The 27,059-nt window shown below is 40.5% G+C and overlaps 1 long non-coding RNA gene across 1 annotated transcript; it reads right to left on the bottom strand.

Annotated features, from left to right (window-relative positions):
* Window positions 1–24,509: 24,509 nt before the first annotated feature.
* On the bottom strand, window positions 24,510–26,534 carry LOC121536286. The gene is made up of 4 exons (XR_005994848.1): window positions 26,453–26,534; window positions 25,990–26,094; window positions 25,726–25,795; window positions 24,510–24,654 (listed from the first exon to the last, which is right to left on the bottom strand). It is a non-coding gene; the product is annotated as an uncharacterized LOC121536286 (long non-coding RNA).
* Window positions 26,535–27,059: the final 525 nt, after the last annotated feature.

A 27,059-nucleotide genomic window follows, 5' to 3' on the forward strand; every position in this document is an offset into this window, starting at 1 on the left:
GAGTGAAGCTACACAAAAGAGACTATTGACTAAAAGTAATCTGACCTTGGTAAGGGCCATTGAAGTCAGTGTGTCCATGGAACTAGCTGCTAAAGAGGCTCAGCAGCAGTTGGGTTCATCAGGAAAATCAAGGCACATGCTTTCGCTCTGGCAAAGCAGACATCAGGCGTCTACATGCTGGTGTAAAGACATGGCTTGACGAGCGTGTGGTAAAAAACAGTGACATGTTCACACTGTTGAGCAGGAGAACACTGAAGTCAGTGACTCATCAGACGAGGAAGTCACATTGAAAATACGGACTGTTGCTGGGGGGCTACACGGCTACTATGTCTCTCTCTTGCTAGAGGGGCAGCCAGAGCATATAGAGATTGACACAGGGGCAGCTGTATTTCGTGTCAGACACAGTCTACAAAAAGACGCTGAACCACCTTCCACTTCAGCCAGCGTACAGTGAGGGAAAAAAGTATTTGATCCCCTGCTGATTTTGTACGTTTGCCCACTGACAAAGACATGATCAGTCTATAATTTTAATGGTAGGTTTATTTGAACAGTGAGAGACAGAATATCAACAAAAAAATCCAGAAAAACATGTAAAAAATGTTAGAAATTGATTTGCATTTTAATTAGGGAAATAAGTATTTGACCCCTGTGCAAAACATGACTTAGTACTTGGTGGCAAAACCCTTGTTGGCAATCACAGAGGTCAGACGTTTCTTGTAGTTGGCCACCAGGTTTGCACACATCTCAGGAGGGATTTTGTCCCACTCCTCTTTGCAGATCTTCTCCAAGTCATTAAGGTTTCGAGGCTGACGTTTGGCAACGAACCTTCAGCTCCCTCCACAGATTTTCTATGGGATTAAGGTCTGGAGACTTGCTAGGCCACTCCAGGACCTTAATGTGCTTCTTCTTGAGACACTCCTTTGTTGCCTTGGCCGTATGTTTTGGGTCATTGTCATGCTGGAATACCCATCCACGACCCATTTTCAATGCCCTGGCTGAGGGAAGGAGGTTCTCACCCAAGATTTGACGGTACATGGCCCCGTCCATTGTCCCTTTGATGCGGTGAAGTTGTCCTGTCCCCTTAGCATAAAAACACCCCCAAAGCATAATGTTTCCACCTCCATGTTTGACGGTGGGGATGGTGTTCTTGGGGGTCATAGGCAGCATTCCTCCTCCTCCAAACACGGCAAGTTGAGTTGATGCCAAAGAGCTAAATTTTGGTCTCATCTGACCACAACACTTTCACCCAGTTCTCCTCTGAATCATTCAGATGTTCATTGGCAAACTTCAGACGGGCCTGTAGATGTGCTCTCTTGAGCAGGGGGACCTTGCGGGTGCTGCAGGGTTTCAGTCCTTCACGGCGTAGTGTGTTACCAATTGTTTTCTTGGTGACTATGGTCCCAGCTGCCTTGAGATCATTGACAAGATCCTCCCGTGTAGTTCTGGGCTGATTCTTCACCGTTCTCATGATCATTGCAACTCCACGAGGTGAGATCTTGCATGGAGCCCCAGGCTGAGGGAGATTGACAGTTATTTTGTGTTTCTTCCATTTGCGAATAATCGCACCAACTGTTGTCACCTTCTCACCAAGCTGCTTGGCGATGGTCTTGTAGCCCATTCCAGCCTTGTGTAGGTCTACAATATTGTCCCTGACATCCTTGGAAAGCTCTTTGGTCTTGGCCATGGTGGAGAGTTTGGAATCTGATTGATTGATTGCTTCTGTGGACAGGTGTCTTTTATAGAGGTAACAAGCTGAGATTAGGAGCACTCCCTTTAAGAGTGTGCTCCTAATCTCAGCTCGTTACCTGTATAAAAGACACCTGGGAGCCAGAAACCTTTCTGATTGAGAGGGGGTCAAATACTTATTTCCCTCATTAAAATGCAAATCAATTCATAACATTTTTGACATGTGTTTTTCTGGATTTTGTTGTTGTTATTCTGTCTCTCACTGTTCAAATAAACCTACCATTAAAATTATAGACTGATCATTTCTTTGTCAGTGGGCAAACGTACAAAATCAGCAGGGGATCAAATACTTTTTTCCCTCACTGTATATCGTGTTAGAGACTTAGACAGGTGAATCTGAGGTATCACTTAGGTCACAATTCAGTTAAACGGACAAACTGAAAAGCTGCAACTCTAAGTCATGAAAGGAGACTATCCATCACTACTCGGTGGTTGGAGAACATCACACTCGACTGACCATCAGTGTGTACAATGACACATGGAGACACTGGCCTATCCGCCATCTGAAAGAAACATGGAGAAGTCTTTAATAGAGAGCTGGATAGCAAGCAAACCAACGTTTCTGAATGCACTACCCGTACCTTATGCTATCGAGGCTGACTTGGATGCTCTAGTCAAGAACAAAGTACTGGAGCCGGTCAGCGTGAGTGAATGGGCAACACCCATCGTACCAGTCCTTAAGAAGGATGGTGGAATCACGATATACAGTATGGAGACTTTAAAGTCACAGTTAACCCTGTATTATCCGCTGAGCAGTATCCTTTAGATCTTGAGTGGACGTGTCATCAATGATACAGGCCTTCACAAGGCTCCTTCCAAAATTAAGGTGATCTTGGAGGCCCCAGCTCCTCATAATGTTACCCAACTATGTTCTTCCCTGGGGTTAATGAATTACTACAGACGCTTTATCCCGAGCTTAGCAATGAAGCTGAAGCCGTTACATCAGTTGCTTTGTCAGGACAAAACATGGAAATGGAAAGAACACTTTGACCCGTCATTGCCCATCCAACTAGCTTGTAAGTCTCTAGTCCATATGGTGTGGGATCAGTCATGTCTCATATCATGTCTTCTGGTGAAGAGAAGCCGATCGCTTTCGCATCGAAGACATTGAACAAAGCAGAAAGTAATTATGCACAGAACGAGAAGCCCTAGGCATCCTTTTTGGGGTGCGTAAGTTTCACCAATATCTGTATAGGAAGAAGTTCAACCATCTTACAGATCATCGTCTGCTGACGAGCATCTTTGGACCGCATACTGGGATTCCGAGTTATCATTTTGCCTTCGCTAAGAAAACCAGTGTTGCAACAGCTACGCTCAGGTCATTGTAGAATAGTTTGCATGAAGGAGATCGCACAAAGCTACTTCTGGTGGCCTGGATTGGATTGAAGGTAGCATTGAGGAGAAAGCAAAAACATGTTCCTCCTGTCAAAAGGTTCTCAACGTACCTCAACTTGCACCTTTTCATCCGTGGAATTGGCCGGAGGAGGCATGGCAACACATATATGTCGTCTTCACAGGACCATTCGAAGACAAAATCTTAATCGTGGTCGTGGAGGCTCATAGCAAGTTGCCAGAGGTTGCCATAATGAGGTCTAAGACCATCAAAAAGCTTGGAGAAGTGTTTATTCGGTTCGGATCGCCACTCCAACTCGTTAGTGACAACGGACCGCAGCTAGTGTCCCATGAAATGGCCACAGTCCTACAGGTGAAGGGACGTACAGCACATCAGGTCCGTATCATCCATCTACCAACGGGCTGGCAAAGAGGTTCATACAGATCATGAAACATGCCTTGTCATGGGGCCAAGGGACACTGCACCAATGCTTGAACAGCTTCCTGCTATCCTACCAATACACTATCACAGATTATCGTGAAATAGACACAAATCTGTTATTTGAAATTCTTGACAGGCACACGAAAAAGTATTTGTTTTTTATTTCTACCACACGTTTCTCTTCATAACGCATTTGTGTCCAGTACATGATTTTCTTGTTGTGGCTAACATTAACGAAAAGTCGCTACGTTAGCTAGGGATAAAGGTTACGGGTTAAGGTTAGGTATGAGGGTTAGGGGTTAAGGTTAGGGGTAGGGTTAAGCTTATTACAAGCTCTACGCAGATGCAAGATTTGGAGTGTTGCAATGTTATTTTTGTCACAAAAGGGTTGGCTCCTTTTAATACGCTCCGGCATTCAACATACTTTTTTACTACCTGAAAATTGAGACACGCTGCATCATTCCTTTCGCAGCTGTGGGGGCAGTGTTGTCGCTTGGTTCCTTGATCTGATCTATAGGCTATTCATCAAAGTAGCCTATTTTGCATTGATAACCAAATGTAATCTCAGCTTGAACTGTTCAAACAGTAAACCAAACAACAAGAATCCACCCAAAAAGTTATTTAGTTATTTAGTGAAACTAGTGATTACAGGCTATTGTGAAATGGTAGAACCTGATGTAGCCAACTAGCTAGCCATGTGCTTTTTTCTCCATGACCAAAACATGATGATGTTCTATTTTTAGGTAGACCGTTTTGGGAATAAATGCACAAGCAGCATATCAAACTGGGATAATGTTTTAGGTTACACCGGCAAGTATAAGAATATTTGCCAGGCCATATTTTTTTAATTATGAATATGATTATTTCACATGTGGGAAGCTAAAAAGGCTAGCTAGCTAACTTGCTATGTTTTTAGCCAGGCTAAAGCCAGCTAGCTACTACTAGCAAGGGGAGGTGACTCTTCCTTGCTTTCACAAAATGAAAAGACAAGAATAAAAAACTTTGCTATCACCCCCTTGTGAATGGGAGTGGGACCGGCGAGGATATAATATTACCAAAAGGTGTCCGCTACTCCAAAATTCCCACTCCACCCACGTGCACGTAGATCAACGGACTGAAGCTTGAAGGATTAGCTAACATGCTAGCTAAGTAGTTAAAAAGTAGTAAGTAGGTGCGAACTTGTACATCATGTGATTCAAACACGCAACATTTGGGTTGCTAGACCTTCCCGTTATACACCCACCCACCCTACGAGACCAACCTCCCTCCTATCGTTTCTGTCTTAAGTAACCTACTGCCTTCATCTGTGTTTGAAATGGACAGTATACAAAATTGTGTGGTGGAATCGAAAATGTTTCCTTTCTTGTGTGTCTGTCACGAATTTCACATAAGTAATTTGTGTCTATTTCAGGATAATTTGTGATAGTGGGTTGATCCTTCAGGAACACGCCACATGCAACCACCAAAGCGTTTCCTGCTTTTGCTACTCATGAAGAGAGCGCTACGCACAAGCTTCGACCTACTCAAACTTCCGAATGCTAAGGAGTCAGTGCTACATCAACAGGAGAGTCAAGTCAAATGTTGTGAATTGAGAGCAAAGGACAGACCTTTCCATCCTGGAGGAAAGGTCTTAGCTAGGAACTACCTCAAAGGACCAAAGTGGGTTTCTGCTACATTCATTGCTGACTGGTCCTGTGTCCTACACTGTCCAGACAGCAGAGGATGTCATTAGGAAAAGGCACACAGATCAGTTACTGTTGAGTAAAGCAACACCGACAGAACCACCAGTCATGGGTTGTCCAGAACTGTTACTGGCTGACACCCTGACCCAGCAGTCGTCACTTAGGGGCTCACAGTCACGTTCTCAGGACACTGACTCAACCGCAACCATATAAGTGTATTTCATATGTGTGTTATTGAAAATGAACAAGCTGTGAAAAAAGTTTAACTTTTACATAATGGGAACAATTCAAATAAGAGAAGAGGAGATGTTATATATTAAGGTCATAGCTTTTGTACCTTCTACTTGCACAGAGCATCATGGGTAATGTGATGTTGAGATGTGCACGTTCTAGATAAATGATTTAACTGATTTCCGTCTAATCATTATTGAATTGTTATAAAGACATGGTTATGAAACCCACAAGACATAACAATGAGGGAGAAAGAATGTATTGGTAGCTGACTTGGTAGAGCATGGCACTTGCAACAGCAGGGTTGTGCATTTGATTCCCACAGGGGACCCGTATGAAAATGTATGCACTCACTACTGTAAGTCGCCCTGGATAAGAGTGTCTGCAAAATGTCTAAAGTGAGAGTATTGTTTTGTACAGTGATGTAAAAATACTTAAAAGTACTACTTAGGTTTTTTGGGTATCTGTACTTTACTATTTATATTTTTGAAAACCTTTACTTCTACATTCCTCAAGAAAATTACTTTTATACAAATACTTTTATACTTTTACTGAAGTAGTATTTTACTGGGTGACTTTCAATTTTACTTGAGTCATTTTCTATTAAGGTATCTTTACATTTTTACTCAAGTATGACAATTGGGTACTTTTTCCACCACTGGTATTGTAACTGTACTGTATAGCAGTGCTGTCTTACCTGCAGCAGTGTAGCAGTCCTTCAGGGTGAACTCTGCAGTTTTTTCACTAACAGGGTTTTCACCACACATGTGTAGACAGACTCCTGGTTCTCAGACTCCTGGTTCTCCCCCCACTTATGAACAGTTCAGGTCCTGGACTCACGGACCCTCCAGGACTCCTCCAGATGAACTGGGTCAGGGGCTGGAGGTCAGCTGAGCACAGCAGGGTTCTGTCCATGTTCTCTGGGGTTGTGTTGTTGACCACACAGGTTATGGTGGGCTGTTCCACAGCATCTAAACATACCCAGCAAAACTGTTTCATTCTTAAAACAATAGATTGTGCTATATCACACCTGCACAAGTAAACATTAATGATGATTGTTATGTGAAAGAATAGGAGTGGTTTTTTTTTGGTAAAAGATTAGCTACAGATTTTATTATTGCTTAAATATAACATTTTATATATATATATATATATATATATACATATATATATATATACCAGCAATATACCTTATCTTGTGATACAGTAAATCATTAACATGGCATAGACTAGTCAGTTCTGCTTGGGTATGTTACCTAGGCTAGAACATAGGTGAATTCCCCTATGTTAAACGTTTCCCAGATAAAGACTAGCCAACACAGTGCTATTACACTCCCATTAGGCCTCTAGCAAAACATGTGTGCTTATTCTAAGCCCTACTTTCTTATGTGTCTTTAAACCTGTAACATTGCTGAGTGACCCCAATAACCTCCTAAAACGCATGTAACCAGCCTCTGTGCAGAAAAAGACGTGGAGCACCAGCCCGTGTAGAAAGACACTGAGAAATACACTATTTTGTTAAGGGATAAGAAAGACAAAGACTCCCGAACACGATTGAGAAGGAAACGCGAGCTGCCATTGCATTTGAACAGCCTTATCCACTTGTTGAAAGTGAAAGTTCACAGTTGTCTGAGTCAGTCATTGCTCAGGCTGCATAATTATAAAATGGGCCATACACTTAAAGATTCAATATGCAGAAATCGCTCCGCCATTTCCTGGTTGCTCAAATTCTAATATGTCGCTTAATTTCAGTTTATGTGACAAAACAAGCAAGTATAGTGTAATCACTGTACCATGGAAACCGCTGCAGAGCTGCCAACTCTCACGTATTGGCCGTGAGACACACGCATTTGACCCTCTTAAATCTCACGCATTGAAAAGTATTGCTTTTATTTTTCTAATTAGTCCATTGTATAGTCAGCGCATTAACTTTTCAACAAATCATTTTGAAATCGGAGCACCTGTGCCTGCAATTTAACATCACGAGCAGAACCTCTATCATTGTCCTGTTTTGCCACAGCACTGTGACCAGTGGCACATTGAAGCATATAATTGGTCTAGATATGTAAGGGAGCAAGGGGATTGGATGCATGTTTTTTTTTAAACACCCCTCATGATTAAAGTGGAGTTGAATGGAGAGAGAACATTCTCCACTGACTCTAAAAAACTGTGAAAAGACAGTGTAGTATGGTAGTGCTATGTTATGTACGATGTTGTCAACAAAATTAGGTTGCTTTACTCCCGTCACTATTGCAGATGCAGCCTTTTGACAGCATGTACTAAAGTCGATTTAATCCACACTTGCATTAGTCCCCTCATTTGGTGATTGGCATTTAGGCTGTGACAATTTAAAGGCAGCAGACATACCTACAGTATGTTTTAGCAGGGAAGTTTGGTAAGGTGACATGATTTGTAACTATGAAAATCATTTTGTCAAACAGATTGTGAAGCAAAATGGGGCAATTTGATTCTAGAGGGGGGACAATAAATATACAAATAATCTGGTTAGGGTGTAGGGGCAGATTTATGTAATCTTGTCATCAGGAGATTTTATCTATTTACTTAATTTAGACTGATCAGTGGAACAATTCTTATTCTTAACAATGGGCTAAAGTATTGGGTAATTACTGTGCCTGTCAGCAAGAACACTACTGTTGTTCCCCACTTATTTGTATTATTCTACTTCCTCCCAATTTTGCCAGTGTAATCACATATTTGAAATCTCATATGCCTACTTGTATCTTTCAACATTAATTATATGAGGCAATGTATTTTTGCAAACATTAATGGACAGTTTTGAATAAGTCATACAAATAAGCATTGGAATCAAATAAAATGTTTGACATTTTAGTATTGTGCACACGCTAGGCAACTAATAAACACATCATATTTTGTCTATGTAGAGATGACGGCAAGGATCTTCAACTAGTAGGCATAAACCACCTGAACATTGATATATATATATATATATATATACAAAAAATTGTTTGTAATTTTACTCCATTTTTGTGATATCCAATTGTCTCATCGCTGCAGCTCCCCAATGGGCCCAAGAGAGGCGAAGGTCGAGTCCTCTGAAACATGACCCGCCAAGCCACGCTGCTTCTTAACACCTGCTCGCTTAACCCGGAAAACAGCCGCACCAATGTGTCAGAGGAAACACCGTTCAACTGATGACTGTTTTCATCTTGCAGGTGCCCAGCCCACCACAAGGAGTTGTTAGAGCGCAAAGAGCCAAGGAAAGCCCCCCGGCCAAACCCAGACGACGCTGGGCCAATTGTGCGCCGCCCTATGGGACTCCCGGTCACGGCCGGCTGTGACACAGCCTGGGATCGAACCCCAGCCTGTAGTGACGCCTCAGCGATGCAGTGCCTTAGACTCCTGAGTGGCGCAGTGGTCTAAGGCACTGCATTGCAGTGCTAACTGTGCCACTAGAGATCCTGGTTCAAATCCAGGCTCTGTTGCAGCCGGCCGCGACCGGGAGACACATGGGTGGCGCACAATTGGCCCAGGGTAGGGGAGGGAATGGCCGGCAGGGATGTAGCTCAGTTGATAGAGCATGGCGTTTGCAACGCCAGGGTTGTGGGTTTGATTTCCACGGGGGGCCAGTATAAAAAAAAAAATATATATATATATGTATTCACTAACTGTAAGTCGCTCTGGATAAGAGCGTCTGCTAAATGACGTAAATGTAAATGTTAGACCATTGCGCCACTCGGGAGGCCCTGAATGTTGATATTTATTCGATTTTTCAAACACCCATCACTTGGGAAACATAGATCAGGGGTGGCAAACCCTCCTGGAGAGGAAGCAGGATTTTCTTCCAGCCCTATTTTGAAGAGGTAGTTCACCTAAATTACAAAATATAAAATGTTTGTGTCCTTCCCTTGAAAGCAGTCTATGGACAAGAAGACTGCAATCTATGATTTGGTTATCCACTACCATCAACCATTAATATTTCCTGTGCAGAGCCTTGGTGTACTGGTAATGCTCCCTGGCACGTGTTGCATACAACTTTCCACCTGAAAACAGGGCTCAATCCCTGCTTCCAAACTTCCCACTGTTTCTATCTCACTTCATTACAGACCTGCCGCTGTGAAATATCTTCTCCATAAGCAAAGGTTATCTTCACTGTTATTAGTCGTTGATTTGGTCATGCAATATTGACTACGGTGAACATGCCCACACCAGTTTTTGTTTTATACAGTATAGAATATAATCCAATAGGCCTATATTGTTTAGCTGTGTAGGAATTCCAGTCAAATTCAGATACTTCTTGTGATGCGTTTCACATAATATGACTTATAATAATATGATATTATGAAGGAAGGGGCATGTGAAAGTTCACTTGATTTAAAGTTCCCAGTTCTGCCCCATCTTCATTACTCTGGGGGGGCTGTTTAGTCCCACATGATGCGGAGAGACACCCGCTTGTTTTTACAATATAGCCAATTGTGACTGCAACTGGCCCATCTAGCGGAAAGCACTCAGTTCTGCCTCCAGGACAAGACTCATGACAATAAACATCAACCTGCAGAGTATTTTTTTTGCATATTCATTAAGGATCTCCATTAGCTACTGCCAAGGCAGTAGCTACTCTTCCTGGGGTCCAGCAACATTAAGACAGTTATATATAGTATACAATATTACATGACATTACATTTTAAAACACTTTACCCAATACATTTAGTGTGTTCCCGCTTATTCTGGTCTGGTTACAGTCACTTATTCACATCATTCTTTTAACATGTATTTATTTACACTGATCACTGAGGATCTCTGACAACCCATCAAGATGGCATATCAGTAGTCTAAGTAAGTGCTTTAGCAATGACAGTATGTTAAGGTTCATTAAAACATATCTTTAAATTTAGCTAAAATAACAAATAGTGTATTAACTTGTAGTATGTTAAGTATTATGTTAGCTACCACAGGTACATAGAACTTAAACGTAACTTGAGAGAAATGCTGTTTGTAAACTATGAAACCAAAATCAAGAAATTCCAATGTATTACACTGAGCTATACTTCATTCACTTTTCTTTTCACTGTAGAAGTTAAACAATACATATGTAGCATCCAGCATTTTCTTCACTACAGTCTTTCTTCTACAGCACTTCTAACTCCAGTAGAAAATAAGTGGGAGACCTGTTATCCAAACTTTAGTGACATCTCAAAAACAGTGCATTTAAAGTCATACAGCTGTCCCAGAATTCTACAGTGTTATTTCCATTAGGGATTCTTGTGAGTCACTGGACTGCCCCTGTAGTGAAGTCTGGGTAATGTGCTGCCCCTTGGGTTCTGGGGTGGGTGTCTCATGTTCCATCTCTTCTTGGTTCTCTAGGGCTCCTGTGGAGTCACTGGACTGCCCCTGTAGTGTAGTCTGGGTAATGTGCTGCTCATTGGGGTCTGGGGTGGGTGTCTCATCCATCTCCTCATCACTCTGGGTGGATGTCTGGTTGGTATCATCTCCTTCTTTCTCTGTGTCTGGTTCCTTCTCCTCTTTCCCTTCCTCCTCCATCTCTCCTTCATTTCCCCTCTCATCCTCTGTGTTTGCACCAATACCTCTATTGTGGTCCATTTTCCATCTCTGTTCTCTTTTCTTTTATCTTTCTCCTCTCTCATTCTCTTTATTACTTCCTCTTTGCCCTTTCCCTTATTCTTCCACCTCATTATTCTGTCTCTACTCCCCTGGCTGGTTCCCCTGACTGAGTATCCTGGTTGCCAATCTAAGGACTTGTTAGGCTATATTGCAAATAGCCTGTGTCTAAATGTTCCCCCGAATCCCCCATCCCTAATTAGCCTACTATAGTAAGTATGAAATATATTTAATACAATATACAGCCAAATTATTAGGCCTAATATTAGGCAACATGATGTGTCAGTGAGTGTGTCTTTCTCTACCTCGACTGCACCACAGCAGATGATCTGTCATCTTCTCACAGGCACTCGGACAAGCAGAATCAGAACTTTTACCAAACAAGTTGGTTAAATTTGTACGATATATCCAATTTTGACTTTGCAGCTGGCCCATCTAGAGTAAACCGCTCAGTTCTGCCTCAAGGGCAAGACTCATGACAAGAAACATTTACTCTTACTTGTTATTGGATCTGTTTTGCCTGGAGCTGTCTCTGTCGTGTCTGCTGAGCCGGTTTTGCATTGAGCTGGCTCTGGTGTGATTAGGTCTGGTTGGGCAGGGGTTGGGTCTGGTGTGCCTGGGTCTGATTGGGCCGGGGTGGGGTCTGGTGTGATTAGGTCAGTTTGGGCCGGGGTGGGCACTGGTGTGACTGGGTCTGGTTGGGCCAGGTTGGGGTCTGGTGTGACTAGGTCTGATTGGGCCGGGGTGGGCTTGTCCTGTACTGGCTCTGTGTCTGAAACACAGAATGAGAAAATGGGTTGATACATGACTACACAAACACTATTATATAGATACATTTGTCTTAATGATAACATGACTTATTATGTTTGTCAGTCTCAATATTGACTATTTTGTTTAAGCTATCTGCCATGGGAGATAAAATCACCTGTCTGTCTGTCCAGAGGGATGTGACCCCCACTTTTTGTTGGAGACAAAATCCTTCCAGTTGGTGCGGTGTGCTGTTTCCTGTTTGCATCTGCATCCTGCTTGGTAAACAGCTCTTGTCCTATTAAATTAAAACAAAATAGTTTTATTCAGAAACAGCAAAGTGGTAAGGTATTAGTGTTGTCTAAAAATATATGTGATGGCCAAACGAAGTCTATAGCACTACACCTCAAGTTCAAAATGGCATTTTTATAGCTTACCAACCTTCTTCTGTATTTGTAACTTCCTCTACTTTAGATTTTCTCAGTGCAGCTTCAGCCACTGGTCATCCACCACAGAGTGGAAAAGACAAGAGGGATAAAGGACAGAATTAGACATAGAGAAGAGATGTGGGTAAACATCCTGTATCATTTATATGTCTAACCAGAAAGACTATGTATGTACTTTGCTGTGTTTGCTGGTTGTACTCTTTTCTCTCCTCTTCTCTACTCTAATCTCTAATCTCAGATCCAAGGTCAACGACCTTGTAACAAGTCAGCTGGCGTCACTGGGACCGTGATCATCTGAAAGCTCAGCACATACCAGGGGAGTAGGGAGGAAATGGATTGACTCTGGTCTAGCCAGATCATTAGAATGAGGGGCATTTCCTCCCATAATACTGACCTATGCCCCTTATATTTCCTGAGTCTGGAACTAAAGGTTGGCCTTCAGGCCTGATTTTGTCATAGGACATAGGATGGCCTTACGTTTCTTGCCTTTCCTCCAGCGCCACAATAACACCAGAACGGCAACTAAGACGAGGAGGATGAGGATGGACAGGATCACAGCCAGGACACTGGATGAGCCTTCCTCTGCACAGAAAGACCATTAAAACAACTTGGATGAGCAGCATTTCCACACTTAATAACACATCAATTAAGCAGTCATAACACTATGAATTATATAGTAATGTAAGTGACTAACATATGAATATCCTGGAACTGCAAAAAAATATGTTTAGCATGATCACTATAACATTATATACACATAAATCTCATTATATGTATAATAATAATAATAATATGCCATTTAGCAGACGCTTTTATCCAAAGCGACTTACAGTCCTGCGTGCATACATTTTTGTGTATGGGTGGTCCCGGGGATCGAACCCACTACCTTGGCGTTACAAGCGCCGTGCTCTACCAGCTGAGCTACAGAGGACCACCATGTATCTCTAAACCATGTTCTCACTATCAATAAATGTACAGAATCTACATTTCATGCAAATGTGTTGGCAGCATTAAATAATACATCCAAATTGTGAACACGAGAGATAATTAAAGTGACAGTACGTGTATTACTGTACCTACAGTTTAGAAGTGTTATCTTACCAGTGTAGCAGTCCTTCAGGGTGAACTCTGCAGTTTTCTCACTAACAGGGTTTTTCACCACACATGTGTAGACAGACTCCTGGTTCTCCCCCCCAGGTATGAACAGTTCAGGTCCTGGACTCACGGACCCTCCAGGACTCCTCCAGATGAACTGGGTCAGGGGCTGGAGGTCAGCTGAGCACAGCAGGGTTCTGTCCATGTTCTCTGGGGTTGTGTTGTTGACCACACAGGTTATGTTGGGCTGTGACACAACATCTAAACATACCCAGCAAAACTGTTTCAGTCTTAAAATAATAGACTGTGATATATCACACCTGCACAAGTAAACATTAATTATGATTGTTATGTGACAAGACTAGAAAAGGAGTGGGGCTATAAGTGTGACAGCACTGTTAGTGTAGGGGGTTGAGAGTCTTTAAAAACACTGAGTGTGGGGGATAGCATTGTCAGGTATTCCTTTTTATGTCTCTCTCCAGGTAGACTTCAGAAAAATGAGAAGTAGTTTTCAGCTCTGCTAATCTGATTGGTTTATACAACCAATACTTGGCCTTTGACTAGGGCTTGGCCTAATGATAAATGAACATTTGTAATAAAGATGTAATGATGATAAGGGGGCAGTTTCAATATCACACTGGAACGAGAGTTCAAGAGCTAGGCGAGAATATGTGGGTCCTGACTCATTAGGTACAGTACCCAAGGTATACAATTCGTTTTTTTTTTTACAATTCTGGCATCACTTAATCATCCGTTGTCTAGGCCTAATGATTACTTTTTTAAACACCCGTACTGATACTGTAAATAAACACACTGTATACACACAAACCTGACATGCAGGCCTTTAGACAATAATATTACACACTTACCAATAACGTCCACCTCATGTTGTGAGTACTGCAGCTTGCCCTTGATGACTGCCTCTAACAAATAGGATCCACTGTCTGCATCTGTGAGACCACTGATAGTTAGCTCTCCAGTGTGCCAGTCCAGGATGATCCTGTGTTTATACCTGCCATACTCCCTGTTCTGGCTCCCATCAAACACTACCACCTTGTTTCCATTGTGTTTCCACAGGATGTATTCAATATATCCAGACATCGAGGGGGTCAGGGTGATCTCTCCTCCCTGACCACCATACCGCTGTGCACCTGTTCCTTCCACTGGGCACAGAAAATCAGAAGATATTTGAGAAAAGCTTCTCTTTGGAAACACACAGTAACCTACCACCCCCCTGATAATTGCTGAATTATTTTTGGAATTTTTGGAAAAAAGATTAGCTACAGATATTACACCAGATAAAGTGGTTTAACAAAATATTTTTGGTATCAATTACTGGGAGTTAGCCATTACTGGGAGAAGACCTGAAATAGACAAGATGGCGGCATACACATTGTTGGATTACTTCATGGAGGGAAAAAATAATTTATTTTAATAACAGAGCATTTTCTAAATTCAAACAGACCCCCTGAAACTGGACATGGACTTTTTATGAGACTCCTGTTTCCACAAATCGAGGAAAAAGACGGTATCGCCAAGCTAATTTGTCACACAAGCTCATGCGATAGCTTAGCCTAGCGGTTAAGAGCGTTGGGCAAGTCAACGAAAGTTCACTGGCTCAAATCCATGAGCAGACTAGGTGAAACAAGATATGCTCTTGAGCAAAGCACTTAACCCTAATTTCTCCTGTAAGGCGTTCTGGATAAGAGTGTCTGCTTAATGATGTAAATCTAAATGTAGCTAGCAAAAGATCTGACTGCAAAAGATCTGACTGGTCAGAAGACCAATAATAAGTGCTGTGTATACATTGATGCCAAGGGAAGCCAGACCCCACCCCCCAAAAAAAAAAGAAATAATAATTTAAAAAAGTATATTTCGTCTCTGTGTTTCATCATTTTCATTCAATTTGCAAGAGGCTGAATCTATCTCACTGGAGAAAGCATCCGAGCGAGCGAAAGAGCGCCCCTCTGTCTCTGTATGTGTAGGCCATTTATCTGATGCTGTCTGGTCCAAAGAGCATGACATTGTTGCTGCCCGTAGCATTGTAGGCAAGGGAAGCCAGCGAGCACTTGGCCTCCCTGATAAAAATGTAATACATAATAGCAAATCAGCGTTGAGCTAAACTGAGTGAGCTCAACTGTGAATGGTCCTGGCGCACCAAAAGAAAAGTGTCACTGGAAGCCAGTTTGAATTTGGCTTCTCTCCAATCACATTGCATCGAGAGCATACGTCATTGACAGAAACAATTTGAATTGTTGCATCTACTTGTGTTGTTGTCCTCCGGTCGATAGCTAGCTACCTAAAATTGCCCCTTTCCTAAATTAGCCATGGATGGAGATAAGAATTTGGACTGGCCAATGATTATAATGGCAATTTTGATCCAAAAATAAATTGTGCCCCTGGCCTGAGAGGAGGGAAGTTCAATATGTAGCTAGATGTAGAAGGCTAACGTTAACTAGCTAACGTTGCCCATTAAATGAATTTAGGCTAGCAAGCAAGCATTTTAGCCAGGTAGCCTAGGACAACAAAACATTTAAGCGTGTATGATAGACGATTCGTCAACATGAAAGGGATGAGGATGGCATTGGCGTTTCTCTACAAGTAGGGTGAGTCAACAGCTCCTGTTTTCTTTGCGACTTGCTGTAATTCTCTGTGGTTCTAAATCAATAGTTGTTTAGTGGATCGAAAATGTTGGAAACATTAACTTGCTTGACCATGCTGTAGGTCATGTAACTGTTTGTTACATACAATATGCTTTGTGGACTTCAACAGACAGAGGTTGCTCTCCGGTTTTGTGATGAAACAAATGTGTGGTTGAATTTATTCTGCCACTGTGTCTTCTTATTGTCTCGGCCTTAGGCCTATATATCACGGTCACAAGGCATATGAACTCACAGGTTATAGAGCAAACAACACAATTATAAAAACACAGGTTGTAATATGGCTTTGTTTTCTGGCTTCCACAGTGATTTTACCCACACACGTTTCCCAAATAAAGACTAGCCAACACAGTGCTATTACTGTACCATTAGGCCTCTAGCAAAACATGTGTGCATATTCTAAGCCCTACTTGCTTATGTGTCATTAAACCTGTAACATTGCTGAGTGACCCCAATAACCTCCTAAAACCCATGTAACCAGCCTCTGTGCAGAAAAAGACATGGGGCACCAGCCCATGTAGAAAGACACTGAGCAATACACTATTTTGTTAAGGGATAAGAAAATGTGCACACTTACCAAGACAATAACTCCCCAGCACAATTGTGAAGAAAATGCGAGATGCCATTGCATATGAACAGCCTTCTCCGCTTGTTGAAAGTGAAAGTGAAAGTTGGCAGTTGTCTGAGTCACTCATTCCTCAAGCTGCCAATTATAAAACGGGAGGGGCCATAAACTTAAAGATGCACTATGCAGGAATCGCTCTGCAATTTCCAGGTTGATGAAATTCTAATAGTTCGCATAATTTCAGTTTATGTGACAAAACAAGCAAGTATAGGATAGAGAATCATTATACCATCTAAACCGCTGTGAAATATATTTTCCAGAACCTAAGGTCATCTTCACTGTTCGTAGTCATTAAGTTGATTTGGTCATGCAATATTGAACATGGTGAACAGGCCCATACCATTTTTTGTTATACAGTATAGAGTATAATCCAATAGGCCTAAATTGTTTAGCTGTGTAGGAATTCCAGTCAAATTCAGATACTTCTTGTGATGCTGTAGTGTCTAAAAGACACACCTTTGCTGGTCCATGCTTGTGATGATAAGGAATCCGCCGACACTGTACTCTGTTTATAAAGGTTTATTATAACAAAAGTTCCAGCATCGGAATTTGACCGATACCTGCAGATATCGGAGGACAGCACAGCCAAAATCAGTAATTTGCTATTCCCAACTCCTATTGTTCAAGACATGGTTTTATATAATTTATGACGTAATATGGTGTGATTCTAAAAACCAATCCCTAGTCTTTTTCACATCTCTCCCCATATCATCTTTCCATGAACATTAGTAATGCTTTCCAGATGTTTTCAACAGAGTAGAATACAGTTCATCTGTTACACCATTTTGCCACATCAGCAAAATCTTAGAGCCAAGTTTCCTCTAACCCACTTTCTGCAACGGTCAGCATTTCTAGACTCTAAGACACTACATATTTCCCCCCTTCGAGACTAATTAAGTCTCGAAAACAAAAAGAATAGGATTATGACAAATAACAATTCTTGTTCTTGAGTAACTTTAACAATAAACCAAAATTTATGGAGATTAAACACCTGTTTATATAGACACATTTTCGTATGTAGTGTAAATACATTATTATGGAGTGTAAATAAATTGTCATGGAGTGTAAGTAAATTGTCATGGAGTGTAAGAGCGAAAAACCTGTCTGGCAGCTTTCATTCCAAATATCCATCAGTCAGTCAAGACAGGAAAATTCTCTCACGGCCCCTCTGCCCTAGGCGACCACCTAAGTACTCCAGATCAATTCATACATCTTCATGAATACATTTTAAGCTATGATGCAATTGAATACATATGAAAACCCCAGCAAACAAAATACAATCAAAATGTCCACGTACAGGCTGGTCGACCCATCGGACCCTCCTGTGGATTCTCTCTTTCCTTGCCTAGACCCCATATCCCTAAACTTCAACGAAATAAACAAAAACATCTGAGGTCCCCACATGTACCCAACAACAGAAAACATAATTCTTCAAAAATGCATACAGAAAGAATATAACACTGGAATGTAGTCCACTACACTTCATCTCCTCCACAGTGTCGACTTTCAATGCGACGTCGATGATGGAATCGGAACATTTCCACTCCTTCCTTGTTCCACTTCCTCTAGTCCATTCATATTGTCCATGTTTGAGTATTTGAGTCCCTCTACATATTCCCCCATATGCTTCTGGAAGAAAAGAAAATACCAAACAGTATCTTTTGCAAAACAACACATGCAAATTAAAACATCAATATCAGCAATAATATAAGAATGTATATATAAGATTATATATATAATGAATCACATTCCATTTCCCCCCTTTGATTCATCACAATAATATAATCGTCCCACAATCAGATATTCCAAATTTCCTAGAGTTATTTCAACCCTAGTTTTCATAACATTTTAGTCTGACTTTTTCCAATTTTTATTTTTCTCAATTATTATTTTTATTTTTTTCAAAAAACCCATTTCACTGATTTATTCACAAAACTCTTTCCCATTTTCTGAGGATATTACATTGGGAAATTCCCACCTGCTTATGACTTCTTTACACAACAACTTTGCAACCGACTGAGAATCTTTTAGCTTAGTTGAACATCTTATGCACCTCTTGGTATATGAATGTAACCAAGAATAACAGTCACACATTATTTTTCAGACAGATTGTGCACCTGCCTAGTCAATCTATTCAAAAAAATATGGTTCCCAAAAATTCTACTCCTTTTTGATCTTTATCCTAAACTCCCCTTTACAACATAAGCTAACCCATAGCTTACTAAATCATCATGGTTTCTCCAAAACAATAATTGATTGCTACTCTAAGGATTTTTTTCTTTCATTGTCTTCAAAACACTTGCTTTCGAAAGTCCTTCAATTTCTGGTTCAATCCCTTGAATTGCTTCATCTTCCAATGGATACTGATTCTTCCAAGGAGGTCTGCCTCCTCAACTTTCACCTCAATTGAGCTGATTTCACAAATCCAATATCAGTCCTACTTTAATATCTCAAACATTCTTGAACTTTTTTCAACATCTCTTCTTCCATAGATTCTCAATTCATCTTCACACTTCAAACAGCTTATGACTCTCTTTGTCCTTGAGCCAAAATCATCATTTTCAGAAATCGCTGATCTTCACTCCAAGTTCTTCTCATAATTAATTGATTTGACATCGTGAGATGTGTAACCTCTTCAGGCTGAACACAGATAAAAACCTTTCTGCTATCCATCATCACTTCCCATAGTCCATTGTTTATTTTCACTTCAATTGTTGGATCTTTTTCCGGTCCTGATGCTACCAGTTGAAAACTCCTTTCGGATCTTCTAGGCACCTCTAGAGTCCTTGCTCCTTTCTCCTATAGGGTTCACCTGGAGGACAGGTGATCTTCACTTGCTCCTGTATCTTCCTCTGAAATTCTTTCTTTCCAGAAACTATCTATGGGTATGAAACAATTTATACCACTTGTTGTGGCTGGTATAATTGCATTTGACCTTGTTCAGTTGAAGCTGTAGCAGTGATTGTTATTTGGTTTACACTGATTCTGCATAACCAATGCTTCTCTTCTCCTTCTTCTCCACCAGTTGTATTTGATTGAGTTTTCTGAGAGTTTCTTGGTCCTGTTCTTTCTGGTTGTGTTCCTTTTTCTGGTACAGATCCACTTGATGGGCTATATGATCTGTATAGACACCTTTTGTCATGCTCCCAAGTCCAACCACTTCTGCCAGTTTGCTCCTTACCGGTGAGGGCAGTCCCATCTGTAGTTTAGCTCTCAAAATTGACTGCTCAATTTGACTCACATCTGGATCATTTCCGGTAATATTTCTCCACACTTGATGAACTCTTGACACGTAGGCTCTCGGATTTTCTTGTTGTCCTAGTGGGTCAATCAGAATGTTGTCAGGATGCACATTTGTTGGAAACGTATCTTTCAGTGCTCTCCACAGCCGATTCCTGCTTGCAGCCAACAATTCAGGATCATTCACAGCAGTTCCCACATATCTATGAAGTCCAGCTCTCTGAAAAATTTCTTCCATGCCTGGAATCCCAAGGAGATTAGCCAAAAGTCTCTTAATGTCTCCTATGGCAGACTGTGTTCCCACCGTAATTTCTTCCAACTTTGAAATCCAAGGATATGCTCCATCTTGAAGAGTAGGCAGTTTCTCAAGTATATCTGACATATCGGTATTCTGCAAAGGCTTATATTCTAGGTTTTGTCCTCGAATGATCACCGGCATAATTTTCTTACTAGTGCCATCTTTCCTTGGCCTCAATGTATATCTCTTCTCAGATTCTTGGGATTCTTTTCTCAGCAGCTTCTTCTCCTTCGTCTTCAGCTTCTTGAGTTGATCTTCCAGTTCTTTTACTTCTTCAAAATTATTGGCCTTATACAGGTATGATACGCATCGGTCTATATCTCTTTCTATTTCTTCTGTGTTAGTCATTGGAGGATAAAATCCTCTTGAATATGAAGCACCTTTAGTCTCCAAATCTTCATCGTTGTCTCCATCTTCATTTTCACCAGCACTCGAATCACTTGTATTCTTCTTCTTCCAACTTCCATCACCCCTTCTTTCCGCTCTGGCCAACCTCTGTCTGATGACAGGGTCATATCCACCCATGATCTCTTCTGAATCACTCTGATCATCATCATCATCATCATCAAGTTCCATCCTCCTTGACCTCACTCTACCCTTAGTCTCCAGACATCTCGTTTTGTTCCTGCTTTTGGAGTTTGGATTCATCTTTATGGTCGTTTCTGCTTGTCCTCTCTCTATTATTTGTTCATCTTCATCTCTGATGCAATAGTCACCCTCCTGAATGATCACTGGAAGCTGAGGATAAACGTCCTTAAACTTGGCTTCTTTCTCATAAGGTGGGGGTGTTTTTGCTGAATCCATATATGAGAAAGGTGTATTGACTTCTGCCATTAGCTTTTCTGTCACCTTCACCTCCTTTGCCATTTTCTCTGTACCTCTGTCTCTCTTATCTTTTGTATCTTTTATCAGTTTTTGTCCTTCATTTTCAAAAAGCTTAAGAACACCCAGGTCTCTTTGTCTTTTTTCTTTACGAAGTTTTCCTTTCTTCCCCTTCTTTTGATCTGCCTTATACGTGGATACAAGCACTTGCATTATCTTGATGACGTCTGGGTTAAGAGTGCCTTCCAATGGCCATGGTTGTTCAATGTCAGGCCAACGTTTATTCCATTTTTCAGATAATTTTGCTATACCATTAACTAGAGGATTACTATTCTGTACTACATGAAGAGGAGTAATTGCTTTTGTAGTTTTGATGTCCTTTTTCCCCATTGTAATGACTATGTTATGTGTTTCCCTCTTGTTTCCCTCCTCTTTTTTTTTTATTTATTTTTATTTTTTATTTTATTTATTTATTTAAAAAATAATTAATCAATTAATCCAATCAATCAATTACCAATCAATCAATCAAATCAATCAAATCAATCAATCAATTACCAATCAAATCAATCAATCAATTACCAATCAAATCAATCAATCAATTACTAATCAAATCAATCAATCAACTAATCAATCAAATCAATCAATGAATTAACCAATCAACCAATCCAATCAATCAATTAATCAATCAAGTCAATCAATCACTAATCAAATCAATCAATCAATTAATCCAATCAATCAACTAATCAATCAAATCAATCAACCAATTACTAATCAAATCAATCAATCAACTAATCCAATCAAATCAATCAATCAATCAAATCAATCAATCAACTAATGAACCAATCAATCAACTAATCCAATCAATCAACTAATCAATGAAATCAATCAATCAATTAATCCAATCAATCAACCAATCAACAAAATCAATCAATCAATTAATAATCAAATCAATCAATCAATTAATCCAATCAATCAACCAATCAATCAAATGAATCAATCAATTACTAATTATTCTGTGAATTTTATTTTACCAAATTATTGATTAGTGGCAGTCTTACCACATCCGATGAGGAAGAGTAAAGGAAAGTAGTCAACTCCAGAGCAATTCAAAAATAAAAGACCTGTACCAGCAACACTACCCAATTGCTTAATAAGCAATTAATTACCTTAATTTTACAGAATAATGTCGATGCTGGATTTCCAACACAACTCTAATCAAAACAAGTCATTGACAAAAACTCTAATGTGCAATTATCAATTACATCAATTCATCAGTCTGTTGCCAAGTTCCTGCGAAATGGTCACAACATGAAAAATTCTATGTAGACACAATGTATCAATTAAATCCTGTAAGGGAAAGTAGGTTTTGTGGATAAGTACAGTACTGGCCTTGATTTGGCTGGGTGGTTGTCATCGATGCCAGTTGATGTTAGCACCTCCTCTCTCTCTCTCTCTCTGTCTCCTCCTTCTCGTCTCTCGTATGACAGAAGGACAAAACAACAAGCAAGAATTTAGTTCATCATTATTTATATATATATATATTTTCTTTTCACATTCACGCTAAGAAATAAGCAAACAGCTTAACTCAGGAATATTATAAATAGCTCAATAACATTTTATTTTATTCATTTATTTTATTATTATTATTTTTAATCCGTCAATATATCTCTCATTCACCAACTCAACCGATTATCAACCAAACAGTTTTACAGTCAAGCAATAGTTAATTCAAGAGAACATTTCACTTGTGTGCAAAATTCCCCCTCCCGTTTTCTTTTTGTCTGCACTGAGAATGACTCTCCCAATCAGTTCAGTGCAGGGGAGTGGCTAAACTCATAAAATCCTACGCGTGCGCAGTTCAGTCACCAATGTGATTTCAGAGTGAAAGGAGCTATAGACAGACCCGCTGTTGCTCCGTTCTCTCCTCCCATAGACAATAACAAGACTCTACAGAACACACAAACAAACACGAAACACACAGAACACAAATCCCACTTCCAAGTTATGTTATCTTTCACTTATCCTAGTTTGCAGATTGATAGTTATGCTGTTATCAATTACAAAACATCTCTATACACTCTTAAAAAGTCCTCCCTGTAGGGTCATGCTATTCTAATAGTTAATGAACATTCTCCTTTTTATAGAGACTCATAAGGTTTTGACCTCGACTACCATATTTCCTTACAAAAGAGTAAAGTCCCTGTTGTCAGAGCCTTAATCGACACACATCTGGAAGTAATCAGAGACCTCTCCACGTACACACATGTAGCAGCATTCTCTCTGTCTCACACACACACACACACAGTTCAAGAGGAATGCATCCGTTCCTACAAAGCATGCTTACCGTCGCTCCTTATTTCTCTTGTTCCTTCTAAATTTGTGCTACCTCGAGTTGTAGACATTCAATGAGAGGTCACTTCGGACATATAATTCGTCAACCATATTCCGAGAGGTAACATACAATTGAACATATCTCCTACAATCCCACAGTTCCCAGAACTGACCCGAGAGTCAATCTAATAACTCTCCTAGGATTTATGGCCCATCTTAATGATCGCCTCGTTTGAGGGCTTCCTTAATTAGCGACGTCCTAAAGTATACTGTTACTCATTTTCTAGCCTTATTCCTTGTATTCTTAGACACTTCTAGACACTCCTTGTACGTTTATTCAAGCCAAATTATCGGTGTGCCCTATAGACACTCCCCACTTTTTTGCTTTGTTCTCAACGCAAAGTAATTTAGAAAATTTAGAACGGAATTCCTATCACACAGCAAAAAAGAACCAGCAAAATGCACGCACAGATACTTTGACGGTACATCTTGAACACACACACTCTCTGGACTCACAAAACGGCCAGCGCCCAATATTAGTGAAAAAAGCTCACCTTTTTTTTTTTTTTTTTTTTGCCGGCTTCTTGAGCGGAAGTCACTTTGTAGCCCAGGAATGGAATGTTGAGAATAGACGTAACACGACCCAAAAAGAATAAAAATAAAACTACCTCGTCGCCATTAAATGTAGTGTCTAAAAGACACACCTTTGCTGGTCCATGCTTGTGATGATAAGGAATCTGCCGACACTGTACTCTGTTTATAAAGGTTTATTATAACAAAAGTTCCAGCATCGGAATTTGACCGATACCTGCAGATATCGGAGGACAGCACAGCCAAAATCAGTAATTTGCTATTCCCAACTCCTATTGTTCAAGACATGGTTTTATATAATTTATGACGTAATATGGTGTGATTCTAAAAACCAATCCCTAGTCTTTTTCACATCTCTCCCCATATCATCTTTCCATGAACATTAGTAATGCTTTCCAGATGTTTTCAACAGAGTAGAATACAGTTAATCTGTTACACCATTTTGCCACATCAGCAAAATCTTAGAGCCAAGTTTCCTCTAACCCACTTTCTGCAACGGTCAGCATTTCTAGACTCTAAGACACTACAATGCGTTTCACATAATATGACTTATAATAATATGATATTATGAAGGGAAGGGCATGTGAAGACTCACTTGATTTCAAGTTCCCAGTTCTGCCCCATCTTCATTACTCTGGGGGGCAGTAGCGGTGCGTGGGTAACATCACTGAGGAAGCCAAGCCAAGCCAGTAAAGTAACCCATATTACAGCCTTTGTTGGGATAATTGCATTGTTTGCTCTATAACCCATCTGTGATCTACAATAAGGCTGTGACAACAAAAAGACAAGTCACACAGTGGTGGAATAAATTCAACTGCACATAGGTTTTTTTCATCACAAAACCAGAAAGCAACATCTGTCAGGTGAAGTCCACAAAGCAAATATTGCAAACAAATTGTTATATCGAGATTATATGCTGCAACTGTGGTGGCAAACATGCGCCTGATTTCTCGGATTGCCCTGTTAGGGTGAAGGAAGCAGAGGTGGCAAGAGTAAGGGCTGTCCAGGGTCTCCTATCTGGAGGCGGTGAGAAGAGTGGAAGGTTTGCGTGGCATTGAGGATACAATGGTAACTGAGCCTGCACCACTGAATGTTTCTCGGCCATCAAGGGATCCTGATATTTTACAGGACTTTGTAGCACTTATTGCAATGGTCATAAACTGCACAGCACAAACAAAAAAAAATCGGAGAAAATTGGAATCATTGTGAGTGCAGTTAAACACTTTTTGGATGTCAGTAAGTTTACAGCCGAGGCATTGTAAGAAATCCTGTCAAAGGATTTTCAGCCCTACAGTCCCCTGTTCCTGTTTAGGGATGTCACTTGATTGGAATGTGACTGAAGGAAGTGACAATTTTGGTTTTTTGTGTGTCTATGTCTGTATTTTGTATGATGTTGTTTTTTCCCCCTTTCATACAATGGATATTTTTCTATAGTTTACCACCCCTACAGTAGGTGGCAGCATGCACCTCAAATGCTTGTTTGCCGACCACCATAATATAGTACTATTGATGAAGAAAAAGAGTTATCACCTGCAGCATGGTGCAGCAAGTTAATGTTCGACAGTTTTCTAAACAACTACTGATTTAGAACCATAGAGTTACCGCAAGTCAGCACAAAGACAACAGAAGCACTGCCTCTGCTATTCCAGCACCATTTCAACTTAAACATTTCAACATTAAATCAACAAGGCTATATATGCTTAGTTTAATATACTGAAAACAAACTTAAAGATACCAAAAACAATTTAGTCCAATCAATGTTGCTAATGTGGCTGTCCATTGTAGTGATTCCTCTGTGTGTGTGCGCACGCAAGTAAATGTTTTTGTTTTTTTACTCACCTAACTTATAGACTAGTTGAACGCCAATGCTATCCTCCTCTCTTTCATGTTGGCAAAACGGTCTATGGCTCTGTAATACAGTACACTTTTAGTTTTTGTTGTCACAGGCTACCTAGCTAAAATGCTTGCTAGCCTGACTTCCTCGCATGGGCAACTATGAACCAGCTAAGTTAGCTAGCTAGCTAGTTAATGTGACTCTACTAGGCTACATCTATAGGGTGACGTTCTGGCCTTTCTTTGTCATAGGACATAGGATGGTCTTACGTTTCTTGCCTTTCCTCCAGCGCCACAATAATATCAGAACGGCAACTAAGACGAGGAGGATGAGGATGGACAGGATCACAGCCAGGACACTGGATGAGCCTTCCTCTGCACAGAAACACCATTAAAACAACTTGGATCAGCAGCATTTCCACACTTAATAACACATGAATTAAGCAGTCATAACACTATGATTTATATAGTAATGTAAGTGACTAACATATGAATATCCTGGATCTGCAAAAAATATGTTTAGCATGCTCACTATAACATTGTATACATTCAAATCTCACTCGGTTTCTCTGAACCATGTTCTAACTCGCAATAAATGTACAGAATCTTCATGAAAATGTAATGACAGCACTGAAATAGTGAAACCAAACTGTGCGTCCTACTACAACACATGAGTTGGGATGAAAGTGAGTGTAGAGTGTACAGTAACATCACTATAGCAGTGTTGTCTTACCAGTGTAGCAGTCTTTCAGGGTAAACTCTGCAGTTCTCTCACTCACAGGGTTTTTCACCACACATGTGTAGACAGACTCCTGGTTCTCCCCCCCAGGTATGAACAGCTCAGGTCCAGGACTCTCTGACTTCCCAGGACTCCTCCAGATGAACTGGGTCAGGGGCTGGAGGTCAGCTGAGCTCAGCAGGGTTCTGTCCATGTTCTCTGGGGTTGTGTTGTTGACCACACAGGTTATGGTGGGCTGTGCCACATCATCTACACACATGCCCACACGAGCACGAGCACACACAGCAAAGTGAGATAGAATTTTGGTTCAAATATCTTACATTTAATTAGGTTTTATAGTCATAAAGGAACTGAGAAAAAACGAAATTGCTACTGTGTTTACCACTTCATCTCCATCTAACACCAACTCTGTTAGAGTGCTGAAATATCTTATAGAATGGTTGTTTTTATTTGGGACCTTAAGACAGATTTTTGTGTCAATATTCGTGAAAAATATTTTCAGCACTGTTCTGCAACATATGCTTAAACAATTGAAGTATTTGCTGTGCTAGACCTGAGGGATAATGTATGCTTTATACATTTTGTTTTCTGTTCTAAATCT

This window comes from Coregonus clupeaformis, chromosome 23 (genome assembly GCF_020615455.1).
Source record: "Coregonus clupeaformis isolate EN_2021a chromosome 23, ASM2061545v1, whole genome shotgun sequence".
Lineage (NCBI taxonomy): Eukaryota > Metazoa > Chordata > Actinopteri > Salmoniformes > Salmonidae > Coregonus > Coregonus clupeaformis.